The 25,457-nt window shown below is 39.5% G+C and overlaps 2 protein-coding genes across 2 annotated transcripts in view; one reads left to right on the forward strand and one right to left on the reverse strand.

Annotated features, from left to right (window-relative positions):
• GNAZ (G protein subunit alpha z) overlaps positions 1–19,867 on the reverse strand; it is a 50,166-nt gene extending 30,299 nt beyond the window's left edge. The window contains exon 1 of the mRNA XM_054288854.1: positions 19,530–19,867. The gene's annotated coding sequence lies outside the window, so the exon portion shown is untranslated. The remainder of the gene's footprint in view (positions 1–19,529) is intronic.
• The window catches only part of RSPH14 (radial spoke head 14 homolog), a 72,943-nt gene that overhangs the window by 36,695 nt on the left and 10,791 nt on the right, over positions 1–25,457 (forward strand). The window lies entirely within an intron of this gene.

Below are 25,457 nucleotides of genomic sequence, written 5' to 3' on the forward strand. Positions count from 1 at the left end.
GCCTCTCTTCTAGGAAGGGCTTGCTGCTCCCACTAAGCTCTGAGCACAGTGGGCAGCGGAATCACAGATGTCACGGCTTCCTCCCCGAGAGCTGCCCCAGCACACCTTGGCTCCTCTCCTGCTGCCTGCTTATTGGGCCTGGAGCCTCCTCCCTGAGTGCCTCTGCAAACCAAAGCACACAGCACTGAGATCCTCACAGAAACTTGCAGTCTAGTAAAGAAAACTTTCTACTGCATTTTAATAAAATTAAGTCTCCTAATACCATTTTCAAAGTTGCCCTACAAGCCTTTAGAAGTTTTCCTGCTTGAATTTAAAACATTTAAAAGTAGATGTGACAATAAATTAAAATACATGTTAAAGAGAATGATTCCACACTACCAGGAGAGAGACAGAATGTTCCAAGCCACATGTTGAGCCTCAAGCTATTGTGACAAAAGTATAACTACAACTACTTGCAACCTTGTGTACTTAACTTTCTAACTAACCATACTCTAATGTTTTTTAGAATATGGTTAGAATTATATCCTAAACTAATCTCACTCTGAATTGTTCTAAACTATCCAGTCAGTACAGAGAGTCACCTCTCCGTAGCAGTTTGAAATACTTGTCTCTTATCTTTGCCTGTAGGGACCACAGTGCTTGAACAGCCAGGCAGTTTAAGCATTTTGGATATTTTAAATGTAAAGACATTCAAATCCTTTGCCCCAAGAGCAATGCATGTATTGCTCTTACCTGGTCTGAAATTCTACAAGAGAGTCTTAATATCAGCTATGTTTATCATACTTCTCTTTGTATAGCAGGACATTAGCTTGAGAAGAACAGATTCAGCAGTGAAAAATTAAAGGACTAGTGTACACATTAATAGAATTGTAATTAGCACAACTTTACTTACTCTGAAGATGTGGAAAGGAAAATCCTCCCAAGTGAGGAGTGACACTTTCTTCAAATAAGTCACTTTTTCCAATAATCACAGAAAATGAAAAATTAGAATTGAGGAAGCTGTTCCTTAATGAAAAACCTTCTGGCCATGCAGAGAGAATTAAATTTCTGTATTAGATATCAGGCCAGATTCTGATTTTACTTATATAAAAATCAGAGCTGCTTCCACTAATCTCACTTATTCTGACACCTTCAGGACATTTAAACTGGATCTCCTTTAAATCCTCATCATCACAGGCCTCATTTCCATGTCATTGATAAAACCACTTGCTGAATTCTTTATGACATTTTCTATGTATTGTGGTGTGTACAGGTGAAGGATTTTGCAAGAAACACACATGAGACTCCCTCTCAGTCCCATCCTGAACAAAAGAGGCTTCCTAGCAATGAGCAGCAAGAGGGCACCTATTCCTGCCAAAAGGCAGCAGTCTGAGGAGCAATGTGGAGATTTTAAGACTATATAAGACAAGAAGATCTTTTTTAAACTTCATGTTGTTTCCTCAAACACTTATGACAAATGGTTGGGTAGAAAGACTCTCTCAGGAATAATCCTTTGTTTTCATTCAGCTCATACATTCTGTAGAGTATTTCCTGTTGCATATTTCCACAACACATTCAGATGCATCATTCATATTCCACAGTGTTTTACATATCAACTATTTTGTTTGCCATTCATTAATATGTTTAACATCAAAAAAAGGTAAAGTAGGATCTACTTATTGTAGGAAAGACCAGGAGTATGTAAATACATAGCAGTTTTGCACTCTTGAATTCCTTTTTTTGTTTGTTTTTTTAATTCTAGTCATTCCTGTTGCTTACATTGCAACGATGTTTGGATATCACTGTTTCAAGTAGTAACACAATGAGGTGATTATATTATTGGTTTGTAAAGCAGAGTAGTACATTCATACATTCTATTTTCAAATAGGCACTACAGTAAGAAAGTTTGGTGTATTTCAGTAAGTTTTCCCATATACAGTGAAAAAAATCTCTCATGTTCACAATCAATACTTCTTAAAATTCAGGAAACTTCACAAACTATTACATTACTGCAGTTTACTGCCCTGGCTACATGCAGATGAACTTCCTGTTACCAGGTTTACTTTTCCTTGGAATACACTCAGAAAATAAGGCAGTCTAGAGTTTGTTGGGTTGTTAAAATCAGATTTCATATTAAACGTGTTTTATGGCTCTAAGTTTCTAATTAGGTAAGTGTATTTTCAGTTACTCTAGTGGAAAGCCCTATTGCTTCCTTTCACTTGCACACTTGTCTAAAGTTTGTTTAAAAAAAATCTTATTATTCAAATGACCAGATGATACTGTATCTGTGTGTCTAAACTAACATATTTGCCTTCTCCTGACAACTGAAGACTCAGAATGTTAAGAAAACATGGGGTTTTTTTAGGTCTGATGATATAGATGGGCTATTTTGTCATCACTAGAATGGGCAGCTTTTCCCACAAGATAAGAGTAACACGCCCCAAATCCTGACCTAACTGTGATCTATTGCCACTATCAAAAGAGGAATGCTACCAATTCCTGGAGTGGGAAGGACACCTGAAGAAAATTCTGCAATGGTTACTATGCTAAAGTGTTGAAGCCCATTAAACTGAGCAGCTGTTTAGTGCTACCATGTTTTGACCACCCACTTGTGGCCAATAAAACCAAACATTATTGTTGGTTTCATATCTAGGCTTGCTCTTTGCCCCTATCCATCACTCCTGGCTTGTGCAAACTGATCTCTGTGTGTGCAATATAAACACTTCTCCCTTTTCCAGCATGTTCCTTCCCAAATTATGGCAGCAGAGGGAGAAGAGGCACAGGGAAGGAGAATGACACACCACCACAATTCAATTGTAAACACTTCCATAAGGAAAGATCCAAGTATTGTCTCTGGATTCATTATCCACTGACACATCATCGTGGAACAGAGTTACAGAACCTGCCTGGGAAGATGCTTCCCCCATGATCCTGTAGAAAGCAGTGACTCCTGAGCTGAGAACAAAACCAGGGGCTGTGACTGTCACAGCACAGAGATTGCACACAGCATGCTGCTGGCAGCAGGAATTCCAGCTGGAGATGTAGGCACAAAGCTGTATTATCCCTCAAGTGCAAGTGATCTGATAATTTAGCTTCATGACCACCAGCCCACTCACACACATAAAAAGCTTTTACACCCATGTAAAAGCAAACTCAAGCAAATCTAGCAAGAAGTGGCACAGAACTCAAATAAGACAAGTGTAAGCCAAGCTACTGTAATCAGTTTCTAGTGATTATATACATCCACTGAGAATTTCTGTACTTTAACAAAACCTTATTTCTGCATGTTTTAACTTTCAATCATTTTTATACTATTAATGAAAGAGAAGAAGACACAAGGGAGTGTGATATATCAGGACATACCCAAGGCATTTACTGAGGAAGAAACCAAGTGCTCTACTAAGCAGGCTTTTTTTTTTTTTTTTTTTTTTTTTTTTTTTTTTTTTTTTTGAGGGAGAGAGGAAAATAAAGGAACTGAGGCTCACAAGAAATGGGAAAATTCATCCAGATTTTTGGATCTGGGAAGCATCCAGGAAAGAGTCCCACACATGCGTGCTGTAGAAATACAAGGTTGAAATAACTTCACAGAAATTAATTTACTGTTTAATGTAATGGAGATTTAATTCCATTTATAGCAGAAGTTATTTTAAAACTGGGGCTACAGATATTACTGACATTCTCTTTATACAATCACCGAAACCTGAAAGACAAGGAAGTATGTTCAAGTTATGATAAAACTTGGGCACTATAATCCCACCCAAAACAAAGGATGGGCCAGATGTAGTTGATGAACAAGAAAACAGCAGAGAAAGCTGATGTATCTGAGATTTATTTTTTGCAGCAGTTAAAATGTGTATTCTGTTAGTCAGAGGAGTGAAGGAAGAAGTGTCATTATTTAATTAGCTGAGTGTTTGACTGGACACTACCAAATTCTGTCCCTTTTTGTCACGGGGGTTCTTTGTGATGTCAATTAACTCCCTTAAGCACATCTTTTCAAAGATGATTTCTGCTTGTCCATTTCTTAGATACCAAATTTGAGATACTGTTTGTGACAAAGAAATGCACTGAGTTTTCAAGTATAATCAGCCTCAGTGATTGCTGGGCTCTAAATATTTAAATATTGAATAAAAAAATCTTTTTTTACTTGATCCATCTTGATCTCTATTTGAGAAATAGGACCTATCCTCAATACCAACTCCTCAAGATAGAGCCAAGAAATAATTAATGTCTGTGCAAAAGATACCAAAATGAGAGGAATAGCAAAGTGAGTCAAGAAATGCAAATCCATGGCACAGGACCTCAGCCACAGTAAACAACACCAAATAACAGAAACTGCTGTGTGAGGATGGGATTGTTACAATAAAGATTGTCAAACGTGAAAGGACATAGTATAAAAATGATTGAAAGTTAAAACCTGCAGAAATAAAGTTTTGTTAAAGTACAGAAGTTCTCAGTGGATGTGTATAATCATTAGAAACTGATTACAATTATTAAAAAAAACTCATTCAGAACTCAGTCCAAGGCAAGGGATGAGAAGGGCACTGATCAGAACTGCTGCCATACCATGAGCTCCTTAGTGTCCCCAGCACTGATGGTTACCAGCCCCAGCTGTTTCAGCACCCTTGCAGGAAGAACAATTGGTAGGTCCATTAGGTTTTCATCTGCTGATTCCCACTGTGATTTTATAGAAATACTCAGATTTGTGGCACAAAATCTGAGCTCAACTAATAGAATTGCCACCTAGGGATACCATTCTGTGATACATGGCAGAAGGAAGTTTTACCAGGAGATAATGGAGAACCCAAAGAAAATTACTGTGTAGGCATAGACCTAGCAGTGCATGATCAAGTGTGCCTGACATGGGATATTATTATATTCATTATCTTAAACATCTTTGTCTATTGTTTGGAAAATATCCAACAAACTTTAGCAGTACCACAATACAAGTTATGCTGGTCAGGGATATCCATCACTATATTATCATCCAACTAAAATTTAGCATACAGGCTTCATCCAAGATTTAAGGAAATCTAAGAATTTTAGTGAAAACATAGTATTTCTTATAAACCAAGCATTCAACAACATCTATTGGTTATTTTTCTTTTAACTGTGCACACCCCACTTAACATAAATCCTGTGAAGCATTAATACCTAAAATACATAGTAGTTATTTAAATTATGACCTTTTTTAGCAACAGTATATCACCCAGCCAAAATTTAGCATACAGGCTTCATCCAAAATTTAGGGAAACCTACAAATTTTAGTGAAAACATAGTATTTCTTATAAACCAAGCATTCAACAAACATCTGTTGGTTATTTTTCTTTTAACTGTGCACACCCCACTTACTAGAGGAAGTTGGAAACATAAATCCTGTGAAGCATTAATACCTAAAATACTTATTTAAATTATGACCTGTTTTAGCAACATCCACAAACCACGGTGAGACAGGGAGAAGAAGCACCAGCACAAGCAGACATGAGGCTGACTCTTGACTAGAGGCAGGTACAGCACAGTTCTGCTCAGAGCTGCATGGCCAAAGCCCAGAGCAGTGGCAGTGGCTGCACAGGGACTTGCTGTGCTTCACAGCAGTTTGACTGAACCAGACTCTGCCACAGTGGCTGCTTTCAGGGTGACCTTTACACTGGCATCAAAAAGCACCACAAGAACAAGAATATTACAGTGGGTCTAGCAGTGGGTGTGCAGGAAATCCTGGCTGCTCGACAAGGGTGAGAAGAAACAACACACACAGCAGCTGCTTTAGGGACATCCAAACATCAGACCCATTTAAAAGTGTGCAATAAAGCAGCAAACAAAATGCAGCAGCCACTCAGTGTTTGTAAGCACTCAGTGATGACAGCAGTGGAGGTTGTGTCTTCATTAGTGGGACCCATAAGCCTTATGTGGGTGATTCAAGAGCCAAGACTCACTGTCACAGCATTGCTATTTCATGAATCTTACAAGGCTAAGGAGAGCATTTTATAACAATTTTTTAAGAAGCACTAGTAAACATTAGAATTTTTTCATGAATGTAATGGCATATTTCCTATCACTCATACAACCTTGTTGCACACAATACCTTATGAAAGATAAGGGAATTTTGGTAGTTTGAGCAAAGAAATTTTAAGAGGGATTTGTACAGCCTTGTAAAAGGAAGTTTCTCTTTCTGTGCCTTAAAGGTGACATAATAAAGCACAACCATGCATGCTTTAGCTGTTCCGTGACAGGCATGAGCTATGGGAATCTCTGCAGTGAGAACATGAGAGTCTGGGTACAGATAGCTGTGTCCTGAAGGCAGAAGGTTTGTTTAATGCAATAGAGAAAAGCAGCCAGGGAAGATTCAAAGATTGAAGCTCAAGGCCAAGCAAGAGGGAAGGAGGAGATGCTCCAGCAAATGGGAATCCTGGAAACAATAGATGAGTTTTATGTGTGATGATGCACAAAAAGCATCTTGGAGACAGAAATGCATCACAACTGTTCTGCTGGTTTTAAAGGAAAGAACTGGAGGAAAGGCAAAGATTAAGGCAAGGAATGAGAGAATAAAGTCACTGAAGCTAGGTAAGATTTCTTGGGTAAATTGAATGGTATATTCACAGGAAGCCAGAAGTCCTGTATCCATAAAAAAGAAGGAAGAGATAGCAATAGAGGAAGGAAAGATGAGGCGAGAAGAGCAGATGGGCACATCTTACTATATCATACTGGCACAGGATCAGCAGAAATCTGCACACAGGAAAAAAAAAAGAAAAGAGGGAAAGGATTGACTCAGAATCTGTAAAGATGGGTCTGCACATATGGAATTTAATTACACTAGGAGAAAAAAAAAGGGGAGAATAAATCCAGGGTGTTCACAGTGGAAGAAATTGCGTAGATCATCAGACTTCCATCAGAATGGTTTTGCTAGAGAAAGGACATTGTTGGGAGTGATCAGGACTGGAAACCTGGCAAGAATAGACTTACAGGGAAAGGCAGAGCAAAAGGTTTTGGAATGAGAAGAGCAAAATACAGGAACCATTTCAGTAGAAGTAATAAACACTGAATTCATGGGAAGGCTGGGGGAAAGCAGGGGAGGACTGGCAATGTGATGGTTAAAGCTGGAAACTAAGCAGCAGAGAATGAGTAATGTTTCACAGAGAACAAATCAAAAGAACCTCAGTGAATGAAAAAACAGAAAAACAGACATAGGTTGAATGAGTATGCAGGAGCAGTAAGTTCCCAACATGAGAAAAAGTCAAAAAAGGATTATAGAAGATTCACATGAATCGTAAGGGAGTTCAGAGGCAGCAACTCAATGAAAGCATGAGAGGAAAGAGCAACAAGGTGCAGAGAAAACGTTGAAGAGTTGGTCAAAATGGAAGAGAGGAATGCAGTACAGTGGAAGAATAAAGCCAATAGTTCTCATGATGGGAAGGACAAGGGAATCTAGGGAAGGACAAGAAAACTTCAGCACTTTTGTCAGGTTATTAACCTCACAACAGGACAGAATCACGGATTAAAATGCTGTTCCTAATACAATAAAAGAAAGGAAGAGAGTGTCAATATCAGCACAAAATGCAGGGCTATCATCAGGGATTAATGGGGTAGGTAGGGTAGAGAGTATTTTCCACCCCTAGGCCACACATAAAATTAACCATATGAACCATGTCAGAAGGTATCTACATCAGAACTGTGGATTTTCTAGGTTTCCTCTTAACAACTCAAATTAAACATTATTTTATCTGCAAAAAGGAGATGAGAAGTGGAAGAAGTATTAGACTGCAGTCCAGGGCCAAAAAAATAAATCCCAAGAGGCTAAAGAGAATCCACGATGTTCTCAGCAGTGTGACTCATGGGAGAGGACTTGGATGCTACCAAGCACAGATTACAGCTGCAGCCTACGCCTGGTCTCATTCTGCTTCTCTTTTGAAATTCAGAAGCTTTGACAGTCATACACTCCTGCTGCCTGCAAGAGCTTCAGCAGGTACACCTCAGACAGCTGAGCTGTTGTTGGAGCCACTCTCTAATTCAAAGGACCTTTTTTTATAAGATGAATATGAAGGACGTTACCCATGTTCTGGTTTTGTTATGAAATTGCTTTGTGCCAAACACAGATATATGTTACTTCACAGAAAATTGCTCTGCAACCAGAAACAGTTAAGTGCAACATTGCACAACAGCCAACAAGCTCCTGGTTTCAAAAGCCAGGCCAAGCCATCATTTTGCCAGCTAGATAAAGTTCTGTAGAGACCTATAGAAACTAAGTTCTTTTTCACTCAAAGAGAAGTAAAAAGACCTTGGTATCTGATGCATCAACTTCTTTAGCTCCTATTTTTCCTTCATTGACGCCTCCCCCTGAACAAAACCAAAACAAAACACCAACACAAAACCCCACCACTGATAATTGCTGCTGCCAGAAAGAGCCTAACATCCTTTCGAGGTTTAGCAGCCATGAGAATTTCTCTTCAGTCTCTCCTATCGATTCTCTCCCCCTGGAGGGTGATCACAGCCTCCTCACAGCCCAGCTGCAGTTGCTGCAATTCCACACCCACCAGCACACGCACAGGGATCCCAGGCACTCCCTGCTGCCTCCCAACTCCCGATTGACTCTAAGCAGCTTATGTTGAACGTACAATGAATATTAGAGGACACTGGTGGTTAAATTCCCTTCATCAGACTTTTAAAGAACTCTTTCAATAAGCAAGTTGGTCATGGATAGAGGTGCAGGTTGCAGATTTGAAGAGGATGAAGGCCTGATTTATCCAAAAAGGGAAACTAAAGGTGCAGTGCAAACATGTCTAGCAATAGTCTCGATGTGCCTTTCACCACTTGTGCTCTGAAGAGTTTAAGCTCCTTAGATAATGTTAGGTCCTTCGTCTTATTCAACCTTGCTTTTCTACTGAGATGAAAAATATTTCTATGTGGCACTAAATGAGAATGTAAAATGAGTTGGAGGAACTTAAGTAATTATGGTGAATTGGCACCCTGTGATAAGTGACACTTTGGGGTGAGGGTATTCATAGTTCTCCCTCAGCAGAAACAGTGACAGTATCTATTAAGAGAAAATAAGAGTAAAAACATTCCAAACCCTGTAAAGTGCTGTGGCTGTGATCCACTTTAAAAGTAATGGTTTTGTTGACTTCAGTAGGTTTTGAAATGAACCTGTATTTGGTTTTGAACAGGATGAAAATAAAAACAATGTATTTAACAACACTGCAAGCAGGATACCAAAGTGTCAGCAATAGAGACTGTTTTACTGATGAAAATTTAGTATTCAGTGCATGATTCATACTCTTCATATATTGGAATATCTATGGTGAGAACTTCTGTAAGAATAGATACCAAAATAGTTTAATTTTCAGCTCCCCACTTTTGTATGATCTCAGCATGACTGTATTTCTAGGAAATGCTGAAGCATGATCAGTATCATTGTGTTTCAACATTAATTTCTTGCTCTGTGCACATGTTCCCAGCCTGGCTTCTGCACGTATTCACTATGTTTGTTCCTAGTTTCATCAAGCTTGGAAGAGCAGAGGCCACATTTGACCACATCCATTTTGAGTCATGCTATGACAAGACATGGTTGGATGATTTCATGTATTCATAGGGCTATACTGATTCTGTCAAAATAGTAGATGGCTTTCATATAATTCAAAGAATATATTTTTTGTCTATAAAACAAATACAAAACATTAGGTATTGTATATTGATTACCATAAATTACTCTTAAAATGGATAAGTAACAAAATAAACTGCTAAATCTAAGTCCATCTTCTGAGGAAGATGGACTTTTAATCTGGATATTTACTGTAACATAGGAGTACCATGATTTAGATTTAGCTGGGCAAAGTTATTATTTTTCAGCCTCAAGCAAGCTTGTAAATTGTTATTTTTTCCCAAGCCTGAAACATAGGAATGATAGATGGATTTAATTTTGTTATTAAGGATAAACCAAAATCCAGTCATTTTTCTTGATGGTTTATTTTTCACTGGTAACTGTACTACTACTAGTAATATTAGAAGGTGTAGCTTCCAATTTTGTTGCACATACTGATGATTTTTGGTGTTCCATTAACACTACCAGTACTTTTCTGTCTATACATGTGTGGAGAAAGAGAGGAGGAGGAGGGCAATCACTGCTCCTGTTCAAGTTGTGTTGCATGTAACGGCATTCTCATCATTCAGATATTTTCTCCCCCTTTTTTATTTTTCTCTGTAGTCCTGCAAACTTCCTAGTCATGCAGCCAATATGTCTATATTTTTTACTTATCCTTTAGCCCTTCAATTCTGTCTCTAAATAATCCATCTCTCTCCTGTTGTACAAGTTCTCTTTTGCTGAGGTCAGAAAAGTTTCCTTTTTGTGTCACACCCTAACTGGACTTGTCTCCTCCTCTTTAAGACACCTAGAGGTCAGCTCACCATTTTGAGACCCTAATAATTTCATTCCTTTTGCTTGAAGCAGGCTCTTGAATCATGTTTTGGGAACTGATGGGTTGATTTATGAGACTACACACATGATCTGCTATTACTGTTAATAGCAATACCCCCAAATTTTGCTGGTTTTCTCTGCATGAGGCTGTCCTGTCAGCTTATGGGGGAGCCTCACTGACCAGCCAAATGTGCACCACCACCCTCACAGCACAGCTTTAACAGCAACATCTCAGGTAGTTGCTTTTCTGTTCCTTTTACTCTCAGTGACATCTCTTCTTGACTCAAGAAGCTGCAGCACCAAATTTATCTGAAAGCTGAAAGGTGCTAATCGAGCCTTTCATTTATTCATTATTCAGCAGTGGATCCTTAGTTATTCATTTCTCATATTACCAGGAAAAAAATACTTCTGGTGACACTCTAGCCTACTATTAAGATGGCACATAAAGCTGGAATTTTATCGCTGATGCCTAACTATTCTAGTTAGCATTCTGCATTTCCCACAGATGAGATATGCAGGAAAAAAGCTGATGACTCACCATTTTATTTCTTTTTGCTCACTAAAAATCTACTGTTGATATTACAGTAGAAGCAGCTCTGTGAAACAGGCACAGATCTGGGACATGAAATAATGCATATGGTGGAGGTTACCCACAGCACATCCAGCCCTCAGCAGAGGGGCTGGACACGAATTTCTCAGCAAGCCACATTGGGTCAAAACAGGGCAAAAGCTATTGCAGCTGTAGGGATTCCAAATCCACCTTAAACTCACAAAGCAGATTTACCAAGGGGAGAGGATGGGAGGGAAATATCCACAATGTACAGCAGAACAATAATTCCTCCTGAGAACTTCATTAAAGGACTACAGGGACATCTCTGAGGGCACTCAGGGCACTTGGCTGGCTGGGGTAGGGTGTGGGGTCTGCATTTTCAGTGATCTCAGGTACCACTGCTCAGGTATCACACTGTCCCTTGACTGATAACTACCAGAATAATTGTGCCTAAAAGCACAGCTTTTGTTATGTTTTGGTTCATTTACAGCATACCTCAAGACTTTTAAATTGAGGTTTTGGAATCAGTATTTTAGTAACTATGAAAAGGGATATTGCCTTTTAAAGCCCTCTCTGACTTTCAAACAACTTTGGCATCTCTGTTGTAGCAAGGCTAAAAAATTCCCCCTCAGGATGCATCTTAGTAGTAAGAGAACAACCCACAATCTACCCAAAAAAAGCTACAGGCATTCCAGAAAATAAGGCACATAAAATTTCTTACTTCTCCAGGAAAATGCTCGATAAGGTGTCTCCCCACCTCTGCCGAAGGCACAAAGGCAGGCAATGCTACAGAGCTCCCAGCTGGCTTAGCTTTCAGCCCAAACCCACCTTATAGCAATCCCAATTTGGTTTCAATCTCCTCCAGCTGGCAGCAATCCCACCAGGATGCAATGCCACTGACACACACCTACTGGCAGTGTCCTCATCCCAAAGAATATTTTGTGCCAAATAGCTCAGGAGAAATAAACCCCAGTTTGTGTCACCTCTGTGCTGGCTGAAGGCTCAGGGCAATAGGGAAACCTCCAGTAAAAGCTCTAAGTAGTTTTGCTCTGTTAGACGCAGGAGTGACACTGAACAAGTCAGTACATTGTCATCCTGGTACTGTTTGTGTCTCCTTGGCTATTCTGAGAAGTCTTTTTTTTTCAATTCAAAAGAATGAGGTAAAATTTTGGTTTGTATTTCAGATTCTCATGTTCACTCTCAACTAGTGCTCTGCACAAAAATAATTTTAACTGTCCCTTGTCATTTTTTGTGTTGATTGCAGGAGGGAGCTCATTGGTAAGGGTGACATTTCTAAAGGATTTTGCAAAAGTTAAGAGCCAAGTCCTTGACCTCTTGCACACCTGTATTATTTTCTGAAATCTTTTAATCTTGACCTTCTATTTCTTGTATAAGTGGTTGATCACCACATGCCTCTGACTAATCCCAACAGAAGCTTAAGAAACTGTAGGGAAAAATTGTATTTTCTATGTATTTTGTGACTAGCTAACTCTGAAAAAACATATCCTTTTAAATTACATCTTAAAAATTACAGAATCTATAATTGATGATTCTGATAATAAGATGCAGACACCAAGTAAACAATGAGATTGATGTACTGCTAACATACCTCCATCAAGTATAAATCTTTGCAACACAGATAAAGACAGATCATAAATGCCATGTCTCAGAAATTCCATTTGCACCCTATCTCACAGCTGAGTAAGAACAGTGCTGCATAGATTGACAGCATTCCATCTGGTCTCCTTTAAAACAAACAATTGACTATTTTCTTGAATTGACTTGTTTATGTAAACTTTCAATGAGGTCTGTGAATAATTCTTGACAGGTTAATCATGAAAACATAATGTATCCAAAATGCAAGGCTACAGTTGTATAGATAAGCTTTGATGAGTTACAGGCTCCTGTCATTGGACGTATCCAACACCACAAAGAAAATACTGACTGAAAATACCTGGAGACTGTAATTGTGCTGCTTATTGAGAAGTTCTCCCATTACTTGGAAATTAGGTCTACAATATTTAAAGGATGTCCCAGAGTTCCACATGCCTGTGTGTCAAATCTCCCCTTCAAAGCACACTTCTACTATAATGGGCATCACCCATTTCTTCCAGATCTATTCTCCCTAAATGATTTCTGAATTGGAATATTCTGGCATTTTCTGCTTGGGGTTTGTTGCCTTCCAGTATCAGAAGACACAACTAGAAAAGCAACATAAAGTAATCAAAAATACACAGAAACTCAAACACTTCTAGTCTTAATCTGGGGGAGAAAGGCATTTTTGTGATCCAGCCTTTATTGTAGAGCCAGGCTGGGGCTGCCTAAGCCACAGTGTGAATTAGAGCAGTTTCCAGGTATGATCCCAAGAGGCCACAATATCAGTGGCTGTTCTTGGTTTCCTTGACTGCAGAAGTGGGAAAAGGGTAGAATTGCTATGCCATGGATACAGCAAAGAGAGAGGTTTTTCTTGTCACAGACCAGAGTAATATCCTCTGTAAACATTTAATTTTCGTTTATAACCCACATGTGCTGACAAAGAACTTTAAGAGATCCAATAATTCAGTTCTTTGTCTATATGGTAGGTTATTACTGTTATTACTTTATAGATGTTTTAATTCCTGTTATATAGAATTTGCACCATTCAGGACTGCAGGGTACAATGAGGCCTCTCTGGAAAAAGGGAGAACTGTAGTTTTCAGTGTTAAAAGTCACTGGTTCCTACCTCTTCCTGATGCTACTTGATACTTTAATTTGTTTAGACCATTGTATATTTACTTGACCTGTGAGAGCAAATAATATTGTGCTGATATAATACTGAACTGCACATCAGCCTCAAGTTTGCCACATTTAAAACAATTGTTGATCCCTTGAACCTAGTAGCCAAAAATTTGTTCCTGTAACTTAAAAAAAATTTCATAAAGTCTTCAGTATTCTGTTGCTTTTTGTGAGCACACATGCAAAAAGCAAACTTGACACACCTGTGTAATCACAGCTATGAGGCAAAGTTCAGATTTGCTTTCAGGAACATTCGCAGCATGAAACATAATCAGAGGACTTATTGCACATCTAGTCAGGGAACAGAAACAATATGATAATAGACCAATTGTTCAAATTTGGAGTAGGCTAGCCTTAGAATTTTAAATACCTACATAAATGTCACTGAATTACAAATTAAGGTGAGTTTATCTGTTCATGGACATAGATGGATTGGAAAAGAGATTAAAAACATGTCTCTGAAGTGACTGATTGAGGTGAGGTTCTACCATTACTGAGCAATATAACATGGAAGTTCAATAGATTCTTAGCAATGGTAAGAATATATGAATATCTTCCCATTACAAAATGGCTTCTGCTGTGGTACCCTGAACTCTGCCAAATTTAAAAGGTCAGGCACAGAAAGGCATCTTGAGAGAAAATCTTCTTGCCAAGGCCTGTTGCAACAATCAACTTGCTGGCAGTACTGAGAGATGCTCCTGTGCAATGGTGTTAATTCTGCAAAACTAGTTTGTAATGGATTTGGTTAGCATCATATGCATTTATTTACTGAATTGAGTGCTTTAAATGATATGGAAAATATTTCCTGTAGTATTGTTTTGAATCCTCTCCTGTAACATAAACGCTAGAGAGGGGCAACAGCCAGTATCCTGGTTTTTCTTTCCTCAAAAGACATTAAAAAAGCCCAACTGTAATGCATATAAATGTATAAATAGATATTATACATCCAAAAGAAATCATATTTTGTTAACACATTCCAGTATTTGTTTTATATGACTTCAGCTGGTAATATTCAGAGACAAAACTCTCTACTTGAAAAATCCAACCTAATAGCTCAAATTGTATTATCTTCAGAAAGATGTTCCCTTAGCTGGTAGGAAAGTATCCTTTTGAATCATACACACTTTTCTCTTTTAAAGGAAGGAATATAATAACCAGGTGCATGCCCCCTCTGAACAGCAAGCCCTCTCAGAGCTAAACACCCAGCTGGGCTTTTGTTACTGTGCCATGACACTGAATTGTAATCAATTCAGCTCCACTGTGTTGTTTCCTTCCACAACACAACTGTGTCAACTCTATTTGTACATCAACACTTGCTATGCTGCCTAATTGTATTTGCATTCGTGTGGTTTATGGAGATAAAGGTGCTTATTCCACATTGTCTGGCTAAGATTTGAAAATATAGAAATCAGGCACAGAAAATCAGTAGAAACACACTGGGAATGTGTGCTAGAATACTGCCTGGAAGAATTGATAAAAGATTTGGATTACTGGTGCTGTTCCAGTGAAGCCTTTCCACTGCCATGACCAAACCATTGTTGAGATAACTCAGAGGGGGAAGCCAATGCCAGCCCAGGAAACAGGGCAGGTAGGGAGGGAATGGCAACTGCATTATGACTTACAAATATTTATGGTGAGCCGTGAAAATATCTTCATAATTAACTAGTAAATCTTGGTTAAACATTACATTATAGACAGTGAGAGTGGGATTCATCTGTGCAGATTTAGCATCTGCATGTAGGTGGCTATCTCAGAGCTACTCACTCAGTGCTTCCCTTAGAGGCAGTGGAGAGGAGCTGTCATTTCCAGAGGTCAGCTCTCATTTTCAGAGCTCAATCTCACGCTAACATGGTAGTCAGAAACTAGTCTAGGTAACTCCAATGGAGAAATCTCTTTTTCTTCCACCAGCTAAAAGGGAAGCCTTAACAACTACTCTGTGTGTACATGTCCTTGTTATGGATGTCTGAAAGTGATGAGAATAATTCCTTCCAACTGCCAAGTCCAGGCAATTACTATTTCATAAATCCACTGTAAAAATAATGGATTAACCAATTGTAGTTCCTATGAAATTATTATTTACTTTCCAGTCATTATTTTTCATGTGTGTGAGCAAAACAAATACTTAGAATTTTTGGATTTGCCTCTTTAAGTTTTTCTGTTGGCCAAGGTGTTGACTGGTAATCCAACAGGTTATTTCTGCAATGTGGAATCATGTGGAGGTGTTATCACATTTGTCTTTTGATGTGATGGCTTAGGAATCCAGAGAAGAAACAACTCTCTGGTATAAGGGGCTCACAGAGAAAACAAAAGGCAAACAGGATTTGTTGGCTAAAACCGTGTTCCCTAATGATTCACTGGGTGTCCAATAAATAATAAAATGGGATTCTGAGGAGAGTTGAGCTTCTGCTGAACGCAGAAAATGCTCTGAGCTGAAGAAGTGAAAAAAAAAACGTAACAACCAACATACAGAGCTGTTATCTTCTGAATTTTTGCCATGTGTTTTGTTAGTTGTGAGTTTAAATGTATTTAATAATAACCAATGTTTGAAGTCTGGGTGAGATGGAAGAGATGGCCTCATCACCAATCTGCTCCTTCCATCCAACTCCACCAGTGCCCTTCAGTGTTTAGGAAAAGCAACAGTTCACAGAAGAGTATTTTCTCTGTAGCCTTCATGTCAAGGGTTAAATTGTCCTTGATTCCACTTGAAAGCTAAAACAACTTAAATTGTTAATATGTATCAACTCCTGATTCCAAAACAGAATTTATCAAACTGTATTTAACCCTTCTCTGTCATCTTGTCTATTCCACATGCCTTAAATTGCCAGGGAACTTTGCAAAGAGAATCGATTTTGGTTGCTTTGGAACAGTATAGTTTTTCTTAGGATTATTCTTTCATCAATGTAATAGTTGAAATTTGGACTTCCTAATCAACATTCTTGAATTCTAGAAAGTTTAATAAAAATTCTGAATATAACACACAAAATATAAGTCATATTATCCTCTCAAGTAAGTGAAGGGAATCTGTTGTAACTAGTAATTGATGTGGATTAATTCTGGTACTTTGGGGATCACAAAGAACAAAATTTACCCTTCTTTTTAAATAAAAATAGGACAATTCTTCTCTGTAAGTATAAATATGATTTTATGCACATAGGCCAAGATTATGATTTTTAAGGGCCTTTGAATAAGTTTGAGTCTTTTTTCTCTTAGGAAAAAGAAAATAGTTGATTGCTCGTGTAGAAACTACTACTGCTGAGGGTGGGTACTGTCAGCCTTAACATGGGAGTAACACTCCCATTTTCTCAGCAAAAAAGCATGATTCAAATAACTGATAATTTATGAATTAGTTTACTGAATTTGTCATTGAACCTGCGACCTCACTGAAACCAACTACAAAACTGTTCAACATTGCTGTTCCTAAAGGCAAGGGAGAACCTGATCAGTGACACTGTGTGTGCTGGGCTCTCTCCAGCTGAAATAAATGACAAAACTTCCAGTGACTCCTGTGAAAGCAGGGCCAAAACTTTAGCAGAAATAGTCAGATTCAACTCTCATTTTCAGGTACATAAATCTGAAGAATCTCTTCTGAAATAAGTGGGATTACTGTGATTTAACGCAAAGGAATTGAAAGTATTTTTCTTTAATTCATGGAGGGGGAGAGAGAAAAAGGCATCATTGCCTTGTATAGCCTCACCCCTGTGTATCAAGCAAGGCTGCTGTCAAAATCCTTATCTGCTTAAGCTGGAGAGGAAGAGCTGACTTCACCATTGAAGGATTTGAGCTTTTATTACCTGCTGAATTTTCTGTTATCCTTATCCCCTGCCCCACTGCTTAGCAGGTAGATTCCTTAAGAAGGGACAAATTTCAGTTTCTATCTACACTTCTTAAAATTTAACATACCTTGTTCCATCAGTGCATAGTCAGAACTGGTCAGAACATAGTCAGAGACAACCAGAACACTTTCACTTCAGTCTTTCAGAGCTACCTGGCTGGTTATTTTTAGATTATCAACACTAAATTCAAAACCAAGGTCTGCAACTGAAACACGAAACTGTTCTGGAGGCTTACAAAATTCAAGGTAGTACCTGCAGAAGTCTTATTCAACTCTTCTCACTAGTGGCCTGTGGAGTGACAAGCACAGAATCTCAGCCAGAGGTGTAGCATTCTTTATGTAGCATGCAGAGTTTATTCCTCTCTGTAAGGTCCATTGTCAGAGTGAAATTTCCATGCCTTGCACAGAATTAATCAGCTTTTCTTCCTTATAAGCATACATATGTACACAGAAAATGTACATTTTCTTCTCTGAAAACGTAATCAGTGTTTTAGTAACAAAAGATAGCATGAGTTTTCCTCCTAAATATGCCTTATAACTAAGAGGTTTTCTTTTGATAACACCTGCCTGCCACTGGCTTCTTGAGGACTGGATCTTCATCCTTCTATACACACAGGCCTCTCCTCTGATAATGTCCTTAATCCAAGGGCAGGGATCTGTGCTTTTTGCATGATAGCTTCCAAACAAATGATTTGATGGAGACAGCCACATTAATGGCAAAACACACTCTGCTCTGCAGAGCTGTCTCTGTTCAGCTGTCAGATCTGTGCCTGTTGAAGAAAAGTGAGGATTTCTGCCTATAACAGCACCTAAGGCATCAGCTCGGACTTCCAACATCTATATCCATAAAGTCAGACAAAATTTCCTTTAAGTCCAAACTACACACTCATTTTTTGCCCCTTTGTGATCCACAAGTAACCTTTATGGATGAAATGTTGATGGCCACCCGAAGGGTGTGACCCACAATGGCGCGAAATACTGAGCCCGAATAAAAATCAATTTGTGGGTGTGAGGCTATCAGAAAATGTATATAAACAAATATAAAGAAATGCTGGAGGGAAATCTAGTAATTTTTTTCTCAAATCTTCCCAGAAAATTGTTGAGATAGGTCAGTATCTTGCAGAATAAATACTGCAAGAACACACGTTAAACGGCTTCTACAGTGAAACAGCCAAAAGCAGATCAGATCAGTTCTATGAGCAGAAATTAAACTGACATCTATTTGTCTGCAGCTCTCTCAGCTAACATTGAAGGCTTGGAGGTTTTGTGTATGAAGCACTCTCCCAAAATGCAAATGCAAAGATATCAAAAAACTTGTGGTTCACAAGTGCAGATGGGAGCCGTCCACAGGTGCAGATGAATATGAACCCTCCTCATTCCTTCACATGCACAGGCACACACGGAGAGGGAACGCATCCAGGCTCTGCAGAGCCACACATCCTTCCAGTGAGCACATGAGACTGCTACCAGGAGCACTTATTACAGAAATTTGGCAGCAGGAGTCTTTTCTGATAGAATGTTATCCAGGCTGCATTTCCCTGGGAGGAGGTGCTACATAGCGTGGAGGTTCTTCTCCCAACAGGCAGAATCTAACGGATTATCTTCCTGAATCATTAAGGGGACACAGCAGATCTTATTAAGGCTCAGGTATTGGCTATTAATGGGTTACAATTCAGGCTAGGAAAGGGAGACCACTTAATTTTTAGAAGAAGGGCCCAAGCTGAAGCAGTAGCTAATAGAAGGCCGGTATCCCTTGAGAAGGTCATTTTCACTGTATCAGCAGCCTGCCTCCCCTTACTATTTTTTGTCTACACACAGCGAAATGTTCCTACCTCACAGTGACACTCATATTTTTTATCCAGCAGAAGCATAGCTTATCGTTTCAAAATTACATCTTCTCCTGCTTGCTATAGAAGTGCTTTTTCTTATTTTGGAAATGTTCATCACTGAACTGATTTAAGAGAGAAGGAAATGCGGAATATTGCACTCACCTCTCCAGCACCAGGCAGGCAGCCTCCACCTCCTCAATCCATCAGTAGAAACGCTCGCATCCACTGACGCCTCTCCTCTGCTTTGGCCCTTTTTCACATCAGCATCTGTGATTTGCCGAGCAGACACACCACGACTGCAGGGACTAGCCCCGCAGCCCCAGCAGGAGCAGGAACCTGCCCTTTCCCATCTTCTCCCTGGAAAACACAACCGTAAAAACCCGGGCTGTTCTGAAGGCGGCCGTGGGAGCACTTGTCCGGCGGCCCCCCGCGGGAGACAGGGAGGTGCTGCTCGCTCTCGCCGGGGAGCCGGGTAGGGGGAGCGCGGGGCTGGCGCTGGAGGAGGAGCCGGAGCCGCCAGCCCGTTTCCACGCCAACGGCGGGGGTACCGCGGGCGGGGCGGCGGCGCGGCCGGCGGGCGGCTCCGCTCCGGCTCCGCTCCGGCTCCCGCCCGGGGGGCGGCCGGGCCCGCAGCCCCCGCAGCCCCCGCCCGGAGCGGCGCGGCACAGAAAGAGCCGGGTGCTGCTGGCGAGGGGTTTGTGCCTCTCCCCCGGCTCGTTCGCTCCGCTGCACTCGCGCGTTACATAATGTGCGGGTACAGACGTGCCGCGGGCTCTGCCTCTGCACAACCGCATCCGCACCCGCGGGTCCATGTTCGCTGCAGCGCGGCACTGCCCGGCTCCGGCAGCGGCTGCACTGCCAGGGCTCATTTCACAACGCGTGGTTTAGGGCCGACCGGGCACATACGTGTTGGAAGGATACGGTCAAGGCTAAAGGGAGAAAAAACAGTTTCTTTAGTTACACGGAATTTATCTACTGTTTGCTTTCCGCTTCTACCGTCACTCTGCTGCTCTCAGTACTGGGCGTAGATTTTTTTTCTGATTTTCCCCTTCTGCCTTTTGCATTTGTGTATGTGTAATTTACTACAGCTTTTTTTTTAATTAACGATGAGTATCATTTTCTTTTTATCTCATTAATGGATTTACCCAATTCATATTTTACATTTTTCCTAGTGTCTTTTTCCTTTTGGCTACAGTACTAGTTGCATTGTTGAATCTGCAGCCCTGATCAAGTAGCTGATTTCTCCCTACACTGCTAATTTTATAAGCTTGATTTCTAACTGATACACTTCTGCTGGAGATAGCAACAGAGACTCACACACAGACGGGATGCAGGCATTTTTTCCCACAATAAGGCTAACATAATACAAAGCAGAAAACATCTGATTCCTGTAAATGATATCACTTCCAGTACTGATATTATCAGCAGAGCAGTAGCATTGATGAATTATAATAATGAAATAATTCCATGTAAAAATCAGTATACCATATTGAGAAAATTTTCCCATAATTAGGAATCTTAGGTGTCTTTCACATTAGAAGAGTTTGCCAGTACATCTAGACTGGCAAGTTTGTTCTAGAAAAATTTGTTAGAAAACAAATGTCATATACATAACTTGCATTGTTCTCCCAGCAAAACAAGAATATTCAAATCATAATTTTGACCTGCTTTAATAGAAATATTTCTGCAGTCTTATTTTGAAATTTTAGCTTTCAATATACATGCACAAACATCTCAGTGCATTTAGAAGATCAGATAGTGGTCAATTTAAAACTTTTAAGTGTTGTGTTTTTCATAGGTACTCTTTACTTGCAAATGCATAAATCCCTGATATAGTTATGTTGGCAAGGGAATAGAATAAAAAAAAGTATCTGTGGTAACTGAGTAGTCTAGAAAATAGGATAAAAGAACAATAACAAGGTGTACAGGTTTAATCTGCAATTCCATAAAGAACAAGTAGTTACTATAGAAACTGTCACATTACATGTATCTTTAGCATAGTACTTGCTATGTGAGAAAAGGCATCTTCCACACACTAACCAAGTGTGGCAGAAATAAAGCACCAAGCACCATCACCCTGGCTGGGACGATCATCGTTCACATGCTGTCTACAGAGAGAGCAGCTTCAGGCACTTTCCATTGCTAGAACACAGCACCTGCTTTCCTCCAGCTTTGAGGGAGGCACCAGAGCATAGATCAAATGTTGGCACTGAAGGAATTACAGACATGCAGTACCTGAGTAATGGGACAGCTCTGAGAAGTTTAGGAGCTATTATTTCAACACTATCATATGGAAGCTTGCTGTTGATTAATGGCAGAGTTAAAAACCAACTTGTCTGAAAAATGGCTCAGCAGATATGTCTAAGTTTTCTTCCGTTTTACCTTGTCCTGCATCCAGAAATTCTCAATTAGGGCCTTTCAGCATGTATTGATTGCATTAGATGTAGCTAAGGTCCCACAGGAATTTAAAGAGAAATAAGTCTCCAAATAGCCTGGACAGGTGATTAAATGCCAAAGTCAAACAGCACAGAAATGCAGGCCCTTAGCCCAGGACTCTGAATGCTGTGCTCTGTAAATAGACTGAATGCTATATAGTTATAGAAATAACTATAGAATATGAATACACAGAGTCATTTTAGGGACCTGTGCAATCTGACTGGATTTCCATTTTCCTTTCTATGCCACCATTTTTGCCCCAGCAGAGTGGGCTGCAGTTTGGAGGGAGCAGTGTTTGACTGCTGAGGTGCGGCATCCCAGACACGACTCCTGGGCTCGTTGGTGGCACCAGTTCCCCTCAACTTGCCAGTGCCATTCATTACCCAAAAGCCAAAGCCCTGCCTGTTCACTGCTGCTTTCTGCTGGATCAATCAAAATAGATGCATCCTTACATGTTTATTTTCAAGACAATAGTGCTAAAACAAAAATGTGCTCTTAAGTGGAAAATCCCATAGGGATTTTTCTAATCAATTACTCTTTGTTATACCATGACAACATGAAAATATTTATATGCACACATGCAATGTTCTTGGTGAATGTACATCTCCAAATGATAGAGGGTAAATTGAGAGGCCACATCTGGTCTCTAATAAAAATAATAGACATTTTGTATTTCATTCAATCTTCTACCAAACACTCTCTTTTTAACAAGCAATTGTAGATCTGGGTTAGATATTTATAGACAGGTCTGTGATTCTCTCAGCATGAAGAACTGAACAGAACATTTAAAGAAGAATAAAAGGGCCGTATTTTTATTTTTAACCATTTTTCTCACGTGGAAGAGTTTAAAATAGCATCATGTACAGATGATTGGGATCTGATATTTATATCTATCTGAGATATTGTTGCTTTGTATCAGTGACTGTGAAATGGTGGGGAAAAATCATGAATGCACCTTCTATCAGGTGGTATCAGCCTGACCTCATTTGGCTTCATCATTTAGGATGAAAATTCACTTTCTACCAGGATTTCTCCCTTTTATCTTCTCTCGCCCTTCAGGTAACTGATGGTTTTGCTTAATATCAGCAGTTTACTCTTCCTATGAGAGCAAATCATGGAGACATTTGAGAATGTGAACCCAGACAATGCATTACATCTAATATCACAATCAACTAAAAAAGAACTTTAAAAAGAAAACACCAACCAAAACCTACAAATGTTGAGTGCTTTCCATCCCTCCCTTCACATTCTATTGTGTACCTACTGTGTGTGCAGCTCATTGTTTCAGCTGCTGCATCAGCAGTTGCAACTGAAGCCAAGTTGAGAAAAACAAACACTAAATCCAGCAGCTGCTCTCCCAGAGCCCTGGAAAATACCTTGGCTTTGCTGTGCAGGAAACTTTCCACAGCAGCCCTTGCTTATCCCAAGCTTTGGGATGGATCCATGCACTCCTGTTCCTTCAGAGCCTCCATGGGAAGAAAGCTGCAGTGATGCTGTGAAACAAGATAAAGGAACATAGTTCTTGGTAAAGAGACTGTTCATCAAGACTGTATTACTTTTTAATTTAAAAAGAAAGGTTAATTAAAGTATTCTTTGTTCATTTTTCACTATTAAGGGCAAAGGAATGGGGGGAAAACCAAAACAAAACCCCTCAAACATTAACCCAAATTAGGGATCACTTAGTAAAGTATACAACAAAGTATCCAGAGCAAAGGTTGAACAGAAAAAATCACCTGAGATCAAAATACAGAAATCTTTGGGAATTACACCAGGAGATGCAATTAAAGAGTGCCAGGAATGTTTTGAAATCAAGGCTTTTAAAACAAATTGTACCAGCTTCAGATCTTCTGTTAAAGTGGTCTGAGCAACAGGTTGTTGGTTATTCTTGGGGTACCCTCTTCCTTCCTCTAATCCTCCTGGTTGGGGGTTTTGCACTTCACAAGAATGATTAAATATTCTCTGAAGAGTGGCTTGAAAGTAGGCCTTTCCCACCTGAGGACATCAGTAGGCATTTAGTGAGGGTTTAAATTTTTTGTAATAAACAAACAAAAAAAATCTATTGATTTTAAATATATTTAGTTTTGCCACTTCTGTTCTTACCAGATGAAGAAGTACCAAACTGGGCCCTCAGAAGGATTATAGATCATTTAATAGATGCTTAGAAAAAAATGTTCTAATTGGACTTCACATTTTCTTGTGTCCTTTAAGCATGATAATTCCACTTCATGTAAGAACCACATATAACTACAATTTCATCAGGCACTGTTATTTTATCTGTTCTATGACCTCCTTGTGTCTGATACACAGAAATTATTTGGTAGTTAAAAAAATTTAAATGGGGACAATTTTTTTTGAGGACACAAAGGTAATTCTGGAAACCTATGGTAGAAGAGCTGGGAACATCCAGGTACCTTTACTATGGGGGCTTCAAATACCAGTCCAGTTCTTTAAAAATTTGTAATATCACAGTCAGGACTAAGTAATTGGTTTAGATAATTGTCCACTTATTCAATGTCAGGCCCACAGGTGGTTTTGCATCCACATAAATTCTGAGAGTTTCCCATCTATCTACCAGCCCACTTATAGAAAGTACAAACTAGACACAAAGTGTGTTCTCTGTTTCTGTTTAGCAGTGTTTTGAATCCTCTGTAAATAATGTTCTAATAGATAAGCACATAAGTGGTACTGTTGAAGTGCCTATGCTTAATCTGGCATGTTTACAGAAGCTAGACCTAATATTTTGGTTCAGGTTAAGTAACAGCTTCATTTTGCTGTTGTGCCCAGCATTTACTGGGGAGGTACTTTAAAAAACAAATCATCCTCAAAGCAGCCCACACCTTGGCAGGCTTGTATTCAATTAGGGCTTTTGAATTTTTCACTGCTTGAAATAAAATATAGGCTAAAAAACAGTGGAAGGCACTATTGTAGAGCCTCAGTCTGAACAGAATGCAATTTTCATTGAGCACAGAAAGCAGTTTTCCTTAAGAACATGGCTTCCCATGGAAAACATGGACTCTGCAAATCTGAGTAGAGAGGAGAGGCTCAATCTGCTCCTCCACCCAGCCCCACTCATGTTGTGCAGCCATCTGGGCCTGTGGTTCCAATCAAGATCTGTTTCTTCTGCTCTCATTACAAACAAAATTGCCAAGCCAGAGCATCTGAAGCAGAAAAGGATTTCACCCACCTGTAGTAGTGTATTCTTCTTTTCAGGAGCTTTTATCAGTTCTCACCAGTCAGTTGTGCTCACTTGGCATCAGTGGAAACAGAGTGAACTGTAGGATAAAATTGTCTTATTGCAGCTTTGCCAGCAGGCCTGACCAGCAAATACAAGCAGTGGATTTGTCAGCATTACAATTTCTCCAGTTCCACCTTCTTTGAAATTTCTATCAGGTAATTTTTGAAATAATATATCATATAACACATAACACATATCTCCTGCCCTTCTAACAATGCAGAAAATGTAAAAAAGAAGTGTTCACACAATGAGCCTGAATTCATGTTCCCATTAATTTCTTCCTGTTTTCTTCTACCACTATTTGCAGTCTTTCAGTCTGTTCAGTTTTCAGTCTGTGCAATGATTCATATCTTCAAAGCAAGTTTATGTTAATTTTCAGGACAAAATTCTTCAGAATCTGACACATAATTAATTCTAGA

The sequence above is a fragment of the Melozone crissalis genome, unplaced genomic scaffold (assembly GCF_028551555.1).
Source record: "Melozone crissalis strain CALT ecotype California unplaced genomic scaffold, PUWL_Pcris_2 ptg000063l_1, whole genome shotgun sequence".
Taxonomy (NCBI): domain Eukaryota; kingdom Metazoa; phylum Chordata; class Aves; order Passeriformes; family Passerellidae; genus Melozone; species Melozone crissalis.